Below are 12,260 nucleotides of genomic sequence, written 5' to 3'. Positions count from 1 at the left end.
CAAAGATTTGGTGGAAAAGGAGGATTTCCTTAGGACATGTCCTACCTTCCCTTTACAATGTTAGCCTGATTTTGAAGGAGGTTGGAAATAGGTTAGAGAATTGAGTTTTGAAGATTTGAATATCAGAACATAATCACCAATTGCTTTTAGAGCTGAAAAAATAGAGGCATATGGGCTCTCAAAAGAAAGTACAGTAAGATATATGTGTCTTACTAAAACTACACTATTTGCTGACCAACTCAGTTGCTAATTGTATTGGAATTATCAGTCAGCCTATCTTCCAAATGTAAGACAGATGAAAACTTCTCAAGTCAAAGGTAATATCAAAGTTTACCCTGAACCTCTAGGGTTCTTTATACATAACATGGAGGAGACTATAAAAAACAATTATCACATATATCAAGAGGGAAAAATTATGGCCAATGGTAAAGAGAAAACACCAACAATGACAGTAAAAGATTTGCTAGAAACCATCTAAAAGATGATTCAGAGAGTGGAAAAGATAATAATGAACAAAACCCCACCATGATTACTATTTTAGAGAAAATAGAAGAAAAATAAACTATGTGAAAGAAGATAGATAAATTTCACCAGAAAATTAGAACCCTATTCAAAGTTATCAAAAAGATATTCTAGAACTAAAAAAATAAAGTAACTAAATACAGGGAATTAGGGAACATTTTGAATTATAGACTGCTTTCTTCAATTAACTGCATTAGTTAACTAGAAGAGCAGTCAGTGAAAAATATCAGTTACACACATAGTGAAAAATATTAAAGATTAGGATACAGATTAGTGATATGTGAAACAGATCAATAAACCTACAATTAGTAAAATAGAGCCCCAGTTGAGGAGGAGAAAGATAATTGAATAGAAATAATAAAAAAGATATGTCAGAGAATTTCCTAAAAGCATGGAAACATACCATCTCACTACTTCAAAAAACTGAATGAATTTTAAGCAGTATAAATACACAAACGCACACCTAAGAGTAACTTGAAAACCAGACACTGAGAAATCTTAAGAGCAGCCAGATATATATTTCTATTATGTATTTTATTGTCAATAAAATAGTCAACTTTATTGACAATAAAATAGATGGCTGACCTGAACAAAATGTTTGAATGTAGAAGATAACGGAATAAGATATTTGCTTGGTAAATATAATTACCACATTAGAATTACTTTGTAAAAACAACCTTCAAGAATGAAGGAGAACAAAACTTTCCTTTGGCAAACAAATCATTGCCAGCAGTTAGCACTCAAATATTGAAATTTCTTTTTTGGTAGGTAGAAACATAATACCAGAAAGAAGCATGAATGTGCAGGTGGGTATAAAATGCACAAGAAACACTAAATATGTGGATATAATAATTAAAAATAATGTACCAAACAATACTAATAGTATCTTATGGATTATAAAGATGTGCAGAACAAAACGCAAACGTATTTATCACAAAAGCTGGGAGGTATGCAAATAGTTAACAGGTCTAAGCATCTAGCAGTACGGGGAAGAGGTAAATTAATGATATGCATAGTAGTACATGACATTGAGAACACATGCTGCAATCTTTAAAGTAACCATTAAGGGGTGCCTGAGTCACTCAGTTGGTTAAACGTCAGACTTAGGCACAGGTCATGATCTCACGGTTTGTGGGTTTGAGCCCCTTGTCAGGATCTGTGCTGACAGCTCAGAGGCTGGAGCCTGGATTGGGTTCTTTGTCTCCCTCTCTCTCTGCCCCTTCCCTTCTTGCGCTCTGTCTCTCACTCTCAAAAACAAACAAGAACGAAAGGGAACCATTAAAATGATAAGATATGTAAATATAAGAAATAAAAGAAAAAAAAGGCAAAATAAATGGTATTTGATTACTAAAGATATGGGCCAGTGAAGAAGGAAACAAACATAATGCAGGTATGTGAAAATAGAAAAAAAAAAAAAAAACCTATGGTAGATATAAGGCCTATGTAAAATGAATTACATTAAGAAATTAAAAGACTGACATGTTTCAGAGTGTAAAAATCTAGTATTATAAAACCTAGTAGTGGGGCGCCTGGGTGGCTCAGTTGGTTAAGCTTCCGACTTCAGCTCAGGTCACGATCTCCCGGTCTGTGAGTTCGAGCCCCGCGTCGGGCTCTGGAATGATGGCTCAGAGCCTGGAGCCTGTTTCGGATTCTGTGTCTCCCTCTCTCTCTGCCCCTCCCCCGTTCACGCTCTGTCTCTCTCTGTCTCAAAAATAAATAAATGTTAAAATTAAAAAAAAAAAAACAAAAAACCTAGTAGTATGCTGTTTACTAAAAACACAATTTAAAAATAAAGACCTAGAGGGTGTAAAAACTTGAAAAATAATTTTTTATGCAAGATTAACCAAATTAATTTAGTGTTAATTCTCTTATTTGATAATGAAGACTGGGGAACAAAGCATTACTAGAAATAAAGGGGGATATTTTGTAATGATAAAAGGCAAATCATTAGGAGATAGGATGTCCTTAATATGTGAGCACCCACTAATATAACTTCAAATATATAAGGGGGGGGGGACATCTGGGTGGCTCAGTTGATTAAGTGTCTGACTCTTGGCTTTGGCTTATGGCATGATCTCATAGTCATGAGATCAAGCCCCGTGTCCAGCTGCGGAGAGATTCTCTCTCCCTCCCCCCAAGCCCTTCCCTCACTTGCACAGGTGCGCTCTCTCTCTCTCTCTCTCTCTCTCTCTCTCTCAAAGTTTAAAAGACAAATAAAAAACAAAGATATAAGGAGAAATATGGAGGTAGAGAAATCCACAATAAACAAGAGGGAAAATTTTAACCCAATTCTCTTAATAGTGATAAAAAAGATAAACAGCAAATCTGCTGAATAAGATCTTCGGTATAAAATTAACAAACTGGATCTATTATATATATAAAGAAAAGAAATACTAAACTCAAAATGGCTAAATTGACTTGGATTCATCCACACATAAACTATTACCAAAAGCCACCTTATGGTGGGCCAGAAAGTCCCAACAAATTTCATATGGTTTTAATCAAGAAGAGTCGTTTCCTAAACCTTATATATTTAATCTACAAGCCAATCGCATTAAAGATAACAGGAAAAATTCCAATTACCTGGGACGATTGTGACACTGGTCTCACGTCTGGTTACCAACCAAGATTTTGCACCCAGTTCTAAGGTAGAGCCGTGGTACCCCCACACCATCAAATAATTCTCTTACACCATCTGGGTATTCTACAGTTTAACTCAATCCTAACACTGTCTCCTGAGAGATAGCTCCAGGTGACACAGGTTAAGGGCTCAGGCCAATAAGACTGCTTGTCCCCTCGTTTGCCATCTGTACTTCTGACAGACCAGCTATAATTTGGAGGTTATAATGACCATCTCCTTGGGTTTGATTAATTTGCTAGAGTTGCTTACAGAACTCAGAGAAACTTCTTACTGATTGTCTTATGGTTTTATTATAAAAGGATATAATCCAGAAAGGGATAGATGGAAGGGATGCCCGGGGCAAGGTATGTAGGAAGGGAAAAGGAATGTTCTTCTCGGGAATGTTACTCTCTCCAGGTCTCACCATTCATTCACCAATCCAGAAGCTCTCCAAACCCTGTCCTTTTGGAGTTTTATGGAGGCTTTATTACCTAGGCATGATTCATTTTGGTAACTGAACTCAATCTCCAGATCCTCTCTCCTCTACAGACGTGATGGTGGGGGACAAGGTGAGACTGGAAGTTCTAACTCTCTAATCACATTGTTGGCTCCACTGGCAGCCGACCACCATCCTTAAGTGGTTTCCAAAAGTAGCCTCATTAATGTAACAAAAGACAACTGTATTGCTTTCTTAATTTGGGAGATTTAAGGGTTTAGGAGCTCTGCCGAAAAGGATGGATGATGACCAAACATTTTTCTTATTAATAAAACACAATATAATATCCTACCTTATATATATTTTTGATAATCTATATGTCAATGAAGATTCAAAACAAAAATTAGGAAATATTTTGAACTGAAATACAAATAACTACAATATATTAAGTTACATAGTATTTAACCTAAAGCAGTCTTTTAGGGAAAATGTAGTCATATACCTATGTTAACAACAACAACAACAACAAAAAAGTGAAGATACATTGATTTAACTTTCCATGTCAAAAAACTGGGAAAATAACCACACTTTAGATCTATGGCAATTAGAAGTCATAACAAAACTAGGAGAAAGAGTCAATGAAACTAAAACAAATGCACAATGGAGAAAATCAGCAAAGATAAAATTTGATTAAATGAATTAAAACATTATAAAACCTTCATTTGACTGAGGAAAAAAGTAAAAGCAAGAAAATACAGGTTACCATAAGCAGAAATGAAAATGGGTATTGCAAAGGGCATGTGTAATGAAAAAAATAGGAAGTTTTTTACCAATAAACTTGGCAATTTAGACAATTAAACAAGTTTATTGAACAATCTAAATTACCAGCCCAACAGTAGAAATAAATACTAAAGAGATTGAATTAGCGTTCAAAGACTCAGCCAGTCCCAGATAACTTTTCAGTGAAATCTTCCATAAATATAATTTTTTCAGAGAAATCTTCCAAAAAATATTTTTCAAGAACTTTGGAGACAAAAAGGAATGGCTCAAACTCTTTTTATGAGTTTTGGGTTATCTTAATTCGCAAACCTGACAAGGGCAAAATTTTCAAAGCAATTTATTTTATGAGAGTAGATCTAATATTCTTAAAATGTTTCTATGGCAAATAAATTTCAACATGTTTTTATAAACAATAATGTATCATTGTGATCAAACTTTTAAAGTATTTCTGACTCAAAAAAAAATCTTTATGATTGATATTAACAGAGTACCTGAGAAAATTATATCTCAATAGGTACAAAAATTATTTCATCAAGGTCAGCACTTTGATGTGACTATTGGTGGGAATATAAATTGAGGGTAGGCACCATGGAAAACAGTAGAAAAGTTCTTCAAAAAATTGAAATAGAACTATCATTTAGCAATTCACTTTCAGATGCAGGCATGTCTTGTTTTATTGCACATTGCTTTATTGCATTTTGTATATATTCCATGTTTTACAAATTGAAGGTTTGTGACAACCTTGAGTCAAGCAAGAATATTGGCACCATTTTTCCAACAGCATATGTTCACTTCATGTTTCTGTGTCACATTTTTGGTAACTCTCACAATATTTCAAACTTTTTCATTATTATAATATTTGACTTGCTGTGATCTCATGATAAAACATTAACAGATAAGGAATTGCTTCTTATGGATGAATGAAGAAAGTGGTTTGTTAAGATGGAACCTACTTCTGGTGAAGACAGTGTGAAGATTATTAAAATAACAACAAAGGGCTTAGAATATTACATAAACATCGTTGATGAAGCAGTAGCAGAGTTTGAAAGGATTGAGTACAATTTTGAAAGAAGCTCTTGTGGATAAAATGCTTTCATGCAACATTGCATTCTATAGAGAAATTGTTTGTGAAAGGAAGAGTCGATTGATGTTGAAAACTTCATTGCTGTCTTATTTTAAGAAATTGCCACAGCCACCCCAGCCTTCAGCAACCACCACCCTGATCAGTCGGCAGCCATGAGCACTGAGGTAAGATCCTCCACCAATAAAAGGATTATGACTCACTGAAAACTCATATGATGGTTAGCGTTTTTTAGCAATATAGTATTTTTAAAATAAGGTATGTACATTGTTTGTTTAGACTTGATGCTACTATATACTTTAAATAGAGTGTATGATAGTATAAACATAATATGTACCAGAAACTAAAAAATTCATTTTTGATCTATTGTGATATTTTCTTTATTGTGGCAGTTTGGAACTGAACCCAGAATATTTCTGAGGCACACTTGTATTTATCCAAAGGAAAGGAAAACATTATGTTAAAGAGGTATCTGCATTCCAGTGTTCATTGCAGCATTACTTATAAAAAGCTAAACATGTAAGCAACCTAAGTGTCCATCAATGGATGGATGGATAAAAGAGAGGTGGTGTGTGTGTGTGTGTGTGTGTGTGTGTGTGCACATGTGTGTGTGTATCCCTAAAGTTATCTGATGACTAATATTTCCAATATCCACAAAGAGATCCAAAGACATCAGAAAATAAAGGGAGAAGAAACTAATTATAGAAATTAGAGCCCAACTATTTTTTTATAAAACCATACAAAACCATTGCATGATTTGTTCAACATCCCCAAGATTAATTTTTTCCTTCTGAGTCAGATCTATTAAATGTAGATAATTGTTCCTTACTGTAGGCATAAGCATACATTTTTGTCTCCTCAGTGTAAAACTCCTCCAATATACCCCTTAACTAATCAAAAGAACTTCTTGTGTTTATCATATAAACATGTGTTCTGTATATGGACAGGTGGTCTTTGTAAGTACTTATGCAATGCCTTCAGTTTCTCACATTTATTAAAAGCCAAATATAGTTACTTATCAGGAGTGATCTAAGACACTAGATTTTATCTCTGCATATCAAGGTTTTACTCTGGCCTAAATTTTCTAGATTAAAATATGTGATACACAATTTCTGTAACTGTCCTCCTCCAAAAATGAAACAAATTAAACGTTAGAGACTCAACAGACACATATAACATCAATGGCTAAAATAATCTTAAACAAATGAATAGTTCTCAACTATTTATTGGTCACCAAAACAAAAAACAACTAATACATCTTTTATACCTGGCTAAAGGCTTGCAAGATGAAATAAAAGTAAACTATGAAAAGAAATCCATGCAATTAAAGTTAGTCAAATTAACCCTTCATCTTATCTATCTGATTAAGACTAGAGTGTATAGAAAATTTGATAAAGCCAAATTTTTCACACAATGCATATTGCTATTCCCATACATGTATCCCTCCTACCCATCTAATATCCAGGTAAATTGAATGTTCCTATAGAGGCTTTAGTTAAGCTGAAAAGATTAAAACCCTCTTGGTCAAATTTTGTCCCTTTGCAAACTGGTTGTGACCAAAGCTATGGAAAAATGAGAAACTCCACTTATGGAAAAGGTATACGTCCATACTTATTTAGATGGAATGGTAAAGGATATTTTCTTTATTGTGGCAGTTTGGAACTGAACCCAGAATATTTCTGAGGTTCTCAAATCATACTGGCAGAGAATACCAGAGAAAACCTCCTCTCTGTCTCAAAGCTAAACCCTCAAAGATAAGACATAGCTAAACTTGTTTCTGTGATTTATCCAACCAAATTGCTAAATGTAGACTTCCCAGATTAGCATTTTTAACTGCTAGCAAGTCCATTTACCTATTAAATTTATTCCCACACTATTTTTTTGTTCGCCTCTCTTCTGAATTTTATTTTTGGTTTTTCTTGCTGACAATTCAACAGTTCTCCTTAGAGATGAAGCATATTTGTGTGCAGATACCTAATGTCTCTGAAATATTGTTTGAGAGTAAAAAGAAAAGTAGAGAAGATTATTGATGTCTGTTTTCTTTAGAGAAAGCTTAATAGTGGGGGCAAACTTTTTTTCTAGACCTTCCAGTGTTTTATGATATGATTTAATCTTAAGGAAACAATCTGGGAATAGGAGAACAGTATGAGTGAAAGTACTAAACTGAAGTGCTTAAATAAGCATATAAGATGAGGGTAAGAAAGTTAGTTGGATTTATTCATATTGAGAAGAAATTAGAAGTAAAGCTTGGATGGGGGTGGTGAAGTCACAATTGGGAGGGACTTTAGCCAGTTGCCATGGTGTGTGAAACTGAGAAAGTCTTGTTGCTAAGCAGCTAAATCTTGATCTTAATCAAATGAGAGGCACAGGGGAAGATATTTATATTTCCCTTTGCCATGTGAGGTCTCCAATAAAAATCTTTGTCCATAAGATTGGTGAGACAAACTAAGTATAAGGACTATAGTTGGAAGGGATCATGAAAACCTCACTAATTTTTCTTCTGCTAAGTTATGTAAGAAGTTTAGCTGTGAAGGAGAGAAGCATCTAGTATTTGGTCATGCATGAATATATGCATGCATGAATATATTTGTGCATATATGAATATATGAACACATGCACACATACACACATACAACAGTATTCTTTCTTGCCAAGTGGTGACATCCCGTTTAGGATTCATGCCATTTAATGTATCTTATTCAGTTGTATTTTAGTTTGTTGAGATGGACAAAAATGTGTTTTAGGAGGAGTTAGTTTAGAAAACACTGATTTAGGCTATGAATGAGAATAAGAGGGAGGTGGTAATTAGAATACAGATATTGATGAATTTGAAGAAACTGTTGGAAGGAAAAAGCATTTATACAAGATGCATAGAAAATCTAGCAGCGTAATTTGAAGTCACTATACTATGTCATTATTACACTTACTAATGCAAACGTTATACTGCTTCAGAAGCTTTGGTTTCTGGAGTCATCAAATACAATAATTAATGAGGACAAAGATTCTGGCTCATGATCTTGAGTTATTTTTATGTGTTCTTGGCATTTTGTATGGTGCCTACCCATTAGTACTTGGAAAGTACTGGGGTAAACCAGGTACTTTGTCACCTTAATGATGAGGATGATGTTTACCTGAAGCACGTCCTTTTTTCCTATCTACAATCTGATAGTAAAGTTTAATACAAATATTGAATCCTGTATTTAAAACAAGGGTAATGAGGAATTCTTGGTTTAAACATTTAAACAACCATGATCAAAAGCCAACAGTAATAAGTTGTGAAGACAAAAAAAAATGTAGAGTTTCAGCACAGCACTCTGTGCATTAATGAAGAAATTTAGAAATTCAGGAAGTTAAAAAACTTGTGGACAACAAAAGACAAAGTATTAATGTATAAGAGTTTTTGAAATAAATATTCATAATTTCAACCTTTTGACTGGGGTATCAAGGTATCATTCTAATTCTGATTGCATTACTTTCTTTTAAGCATCTTCCTAAACATAGCATGACATTTTCCCAGGAGTGATGACAGTTTGTTGTAGTAGTGAAGGAATCAGTTCATTTTAGGTTGAGGAGTTGGGAAAATGGTGGTTGAATTAATGGACTCCACAAAAGGCTGTGAAAATGGAAGGGGAAATAATGTGTTCCTGAAAACAGTGCAATAGAATGGAAAGAGCAGTTATTTAAGTCCTCTATGAATTTGATGAGTTAATTTAGATTAAAAGTAAAAATCGTGGTAAGCTATTTAAGATGGAAGAACCAGGAGAGTTGAGAGTGTGATAATATAATATAGGTCATGGCCATGGGTTGATGGCTAGGGATCAATGAAATTGCGTTTTGAAGGTAAAATAAGCTAGATGTTATATACGTTGTCCACTTGCTTGCTAAACATAGTCAGAGTATGGATAAGATGGTGGAGAAGAAATCTATAAAACAGGGATAAAATTCCTTGAGCTGTAAGAGTTTGTTGTTGTTGTTGTTGTTGTTGTTTAAAGAGTAAATAGTGATTTAATGAGATAGCTACCAAGTTGAGTGGTTTGCAAGTGGCTTTGGTAATCAAAGAAAATTATGACCATCTGTCTACTCTGTATGGTATATGGGGATTCTGATTATGGGAATCTTTCCCTCTGCAGGGCTTCAGATTGTTGAGATATAAGTTTTAGTAGGATTAAGTAGGAATAAGGAATTCTCCACGAAGAATAAAGAAGCAATTGTTGCTTTTCATAAAAGGAAGTGACAGGAAAATGATTTCAGAGAGAGAAGTCAAGGCACACTGAATCAAGGTATAAAAAGTAAACCGACATGAATAAAGCATTCAGGAGATGGTAGGTGCTGAATCAGGCATCTTTCATTTTTATATCACCTTCTATGAGAAGTGATTTTTGAGTGGTGTGTTAGATCTCTCATAACAGACTTTTCTTTTTTTTTTTTTTTTAACTGGGCTAGAGATTCTTACAGTCATTACCTTAAATAATCACATATCATTATAACCTGATAAAGACTGTGGAAACTTTCACCACAAAAATAAAACAGGCACCTTATAGGTAAAATATTGAACACAATTTTACAAGCCCTTCAAGTCTATTCATATCCCAATTACTCTGCCCAAATTTGTATGCTAGGCCTATATCATTCATTTGTTTTTCCCAAGGGTGTAACAGTGTCTGCACCACTTTGTGGCTTTTATTAATTCTTTCACAAAGCAAGAATGTAATGAGAGAATATTCCAGCTAATGTTGTGCCAGTGCCAGATTTCTCACTTTCACAAATATGAGATAAACGCATTTGAAGTCAATCTCTGGAGCAGGTTAGCTTGCAATTTGAAAAATGCTAGAGTTTAATGATTTTGCCCCAGAAAGACAACCACACCTTCCCCCAACTTTCCCTCGCTCCTTTTTGGATTCATTAATTTTCTCTTCAGTTTTTTTTTTTTTTAATTTTTTTTTTAACGTTTATTTATTTTTGAGACAGAGAGAGACACAGCATGAACGGGGGAGGGGCAGAGAGAGAGGGAGACACAGAATCGGAAGCAGGCTCCAGGCTCTGAGCCATCAGCCCAGAGCCGGATGCGGGCTCGAACTCGCGGACCGGGAGATCGTGACCTGAGCTGAAGTCTGACGCTTAACCGACTGAGCTACCCAGGCGCCCCTCTCTTCAGTTTTAAAGACACTTCCTTTTGTCTACACTATCCCTCGATCTCCAACTTTTCTTTTTTTTTATAATTTTTTTAATGTTGATTTATATTTGAGAGAGAGCAAGAGACAGTGCGTGAGTGGGGGAGGGGCAGAGAGAGGGAGGCAGAATCCAAAGCAGGCTTCATACTCCAAGCTGTCAGCACAGAGCCTAGTTCAGGGCTTGAACTCAGGAACTGTGAGATCATGACCTGAGCTGAATTAGGACGCTTATCGACTGACCCACCCAGGCACCCCTCCAATTTTTCTTAACTAAGTTAATTTGTTTTATATTTCATATGGCCAGAGGATTTGAAACATGTTCTTTTTTCTTTTTTTTTTTTTTTTTTTTTTTTTTTTTTTTTTTTTTTGTGGCAGAAGGAGAGAATCATAGGTTTTATTTTTAATAAAAAGTAAACACTTTTTCCTAATTACAAAAGCAAAACATATTCATTGTAAAATGAAACATGTGATTTTTCTTAAGAATAAAATCAATCATATGGGGTGCCTGGGTGGCTCAATGGGTTGAGTGTCTGAGTCTTGACTTCAGCTCAGGTCATTATCTCCTGTTTGTGAGTTCACTGCTGACAGTGCAGAGCCTGCTTGGGATTCTCTCTCTCTCACTCTCTCTGCCCCTCCCCACCCCTCTCAAAGTAAATAAGTAAACTTAAAAAAAAAAAAGAATAAAATTAATCATAAACACAGTTTGGTAACACACATCTAACACCTCAAAATATTTCCCATTCAAATTCTACCATTGTTTATTATTACTTGAAGTAACCAAGCATTACAATGGATACTAATAGTTGACTCTTTGCAATTAACACATTACAGTTTGACAGGGTTAGAAGAGAGAGCATGGGGAAAACAAGTAAATACATAATTGTGCCATATAGTATATGTGAACCACCATGAAAGATTTTGTAATATAATTTATGATTAATTTTTGCATATACATCCCTTGAGTAGTGTGACCAAGTAATTTATCATTTGAAATTTAAAGGAAAAACTATTAATATTTATGTGAAGTCAACATATGTAAATTGAAATATCCCCAGAAAACTAAGATTTATGTTCATCTTTTCCCCAAGGCCTTTTTGCTTTAAATGTCAGTTGTGGAAATGTTCACAGATATTTATGTATTAGAGAGCAGTAAAATAATCCATATGTGTTCATTTTTCAGATTTAATAATTATCAATCTCCAGTTAATCACCATTCTCTCCTACTCTTCCAATATCATTCAGCTTCACCAATGTTAAGAACATATCCAAGGCAATACATTGAGTGATGTCTTGGGCCAAACGCTAATCACTTTTATCTTGGATCCTTCTCTTTCTTCTCCACTCCAGTATGCTCATAACCATCTTCATTCTATACTTCTTTTAATTTTTATAGTGTTTCTTCTCTGATAGTTCAATCTTTCGAAAGAAACACCCTTAAAAATCAGCACTGTATATGGCCAGCTCAGAGGGAGAAGATGAAAAGTGATGTTTACTGACCTGTCCTCTTTTGTTTTCATCAATAGATCCATATGATTGCTCCATAAGGACCTTGGTGCATGTGAGATTATTCTCCCGTTCTGGCAGGAGGTGTTTTTGGTCCTTTCTGGGTGGTCTTTGGTTGGGTGCTCCCAATACCATGGTCTCCAGAAG

The sequence above is a fragment of the Panthera leo genome, chromosome B1, assembly GCF_018350215.1.
Source record: "Panthera leo isolate Ple1 chromosome B1, P.leo_Ple1_pat1.1, whole genome shotgun sequence".
Taxonomy (NCBI): domain Eukaryota; kingdom Metazoa; phylum Chordata; class Mammalia; order Carnivora; family Felidae; genus Panthera; species Panthera leo.
Note: the sequence above shows the minus strand (reverse complement) of the source record.